Source organism: Saccostrea cucullata, unplaced genomic scaffold, assembly GCF_032062105.1.
Source record: "Saccostrea cucullata isolate Sc308-1 unplaced genomic scaffold, CSIRO_AGI_Scuc_v1 ctg1970, whole genome shotgun sequence".
NCBI lineage: Eukaryota > Metazoa > Mollusca > Bivalvia > Ostreida > Ostreidae > Saccostrea > Saccostrea cuccullata.
In genome coordinates, this window is record NW_026940415.1 from 188 (window position 1) to 2,555 (window position 2,368).

General features: G+C 36.8%; 1 pseudogene; it reads right to left on the minus strand.

Annotated features, from left to right (window-relative positions):
• Positions 1-693: 693 nt before the first annotated feature.
• Positions 694-1,515, minus strand: LOC134255368 (uncharacterized; annotated as a pseudogene).
• Between the last annotated feature and the right edge of the window lie 853 nt (positions 1,516-2,368).

The window sequence follows — 2,368 nt, forward strand, 5'->3', positions numbered from 1 at the left end:
TTAATCAAAAAGGTATTACTTGACATTTAGTGCACGTGTTACAAGTTGTTTATCGAGAAATGGCTAAGTGTTTAGTTTAGAGAAATCATCATTTGTTTGAAAGCATTCAAGTCCACTAATGTGAAATATAATTGACACTTCACTCTTAATAACCTTATCAGGAAAAACAGGTAAAACTAAAAATGTATCGCATTCTACTGTTCCGTATGACTACATTTTCTCTCCACTCTCTATAACACAAGTTAGTTCAATATATACATATGTCCATAAAAGTATGTATGCTTAGATACTAAGATAATCCACAACCTTTTAATAATCTTTGATGATTTCGTTATTCTTACACTCTTAGAATTTTTTTTCAGTGGTTCTGAAAATATATATCTAATACTATGTTTGTGTCTCTAGCATGACTCTTTGCTTTGCCTCTTAATAATGGCTCTAAAGACTCTTTACATGTGTAATATGATAAATAAAAATAACATTTTCAGACACTGCACTTTCTGACAAACATAAATTAGAGTATTATAATTTTTCCAATGCAGTTACATCTGCCATTGCATTATGGGCCCCACATTCATCTTCTAATAGATTGTGAACTAGTGTCTCTTGCTTGTAGTTAGGAAGCTGGACATCTTTCAGTCACTTCTTGGAAATCTTTAGATTGTCAAAAAATCCAGTTACAGTTTTACAAAATCATTCAAGAAGATCACAATCTCCTAAATGGTGTCGCAAAATTGGTATGTCAAAGTTTTGAATGTTATGCCCCACTAATATTGGATGGTTAAAAGACTCCAAAGATATCAGAAACTTGGTAAGTGCTTCGGGTGGAGTAACTGCAGCCACTGCGTCTCCCTTATAGCAAAGGCTATTTCCATCAAAGGTCAAACAGGTTACTTCAGATGCTTCCTTGCTGATGGATCGAGTCGGCAAAACATAAACTGAGAGGTTCTTTTCTTGGCACTTTGCTGCAATTTGGAGTATATCAGATGTTCGTCCTATAGTAAAAATCAAAATGTGTGATCTAATGATATTGGAATATTCAATGTAAGGATAACAAGAGGATTTTGATAATATATTGTACGATTAACAAACATCTATAAATTTTACATGGACTGAAATCAAAAAATAAACAAACCTAATCCTCCCGTTTCCAAATCAAAGAACACCATCGGACGTGTATGCATATTGTCAACAGGTGCATCCAGTTCAATATCATCTATGTCTATGTTCTCTTCAGCCTCTAAACAGATGTTTGACTTATATGTATCTCTTTGAAAAACAATTCTTTTTTTTAGATTGTATCAATATACATGTACGAGTAAATATATTAAAGATAATGAAACCGCTAAATATTAGCCAATATCAAATAGATGTACTTGCACATGTACCTTCAAGAACAGACTGCGATGCATTCTTTTATTGCCTTTCAACTTTCAGTTCCAGTCTTCTTCTTTTCACGCTTGGCTGTGCATTTCTCAGGCGCTTTCGTTTCAGCTTAGCATCCTTGCGTCTCATGAGTCTCAAGGTATGTGTACCGGATGATAAAGAACGAGATTTATTCAGCTACAAATGAAAGTTACCAAATTACTAAACATTGAAACACATAATTACTCATTTTATTGTGGGGAAACAATCATAATTATTGTGGAAGTATGCAAAATATAAACATTTTTATAAATTGTAGATTTAGGTCAACTTTAAAGTGACCTTGAGGACACGCCCTTTGCTTCTGGGTCTTGCCTTGAACAATTTTTAATCTTCAACACTGGCTGTTCTGCAGAAGAAAATTTTTTAGCAACTAGTACTTTTGGTTAGGGGGGGGGGGGTGTTGAATGATTGATTTTTGTTTAACGTCCCACTTGAGAATTTTTTTACTCATACAGAGACGTCACCGTATGCCGGTGAAGGGCTTCAAATTTAGACCTATACTCGGCACTCAGGGCCATTGAGCAGTGAGGGTTCTTCATCGTGCCAGCGCCTACGCTGACACGGGACCTACGTTTTTAAGGTCATAACCTAAAGACCCGTGACTTTCACTTCTAGTGCCGAGCGTTTGGCGAAGGAACAGTCACTACCTTTGTTTACGTCTTAGGTATGACGCGGCACGGCGAACGAGATTCGAACCCGGGCCTCCCGATCACGAAGCGAACGCTCTACCACTAGGCTACCGTGACCGGTGGGGGGGGGGGGGGGTGCAATAAAAATTGTGTCTTTAAATAATTATGTTCAGACATTTTAAAATTCATGTTGAAGAAGTAACTTGGATATTCAGGTGGTAAAAGGAACCTTGGAAACTCCAGTTGTTGAAGAAACCTTGTTCACACCAGTGGTAGATGGAACCTTGGACACTCCAGTGGTAGAAGAAATC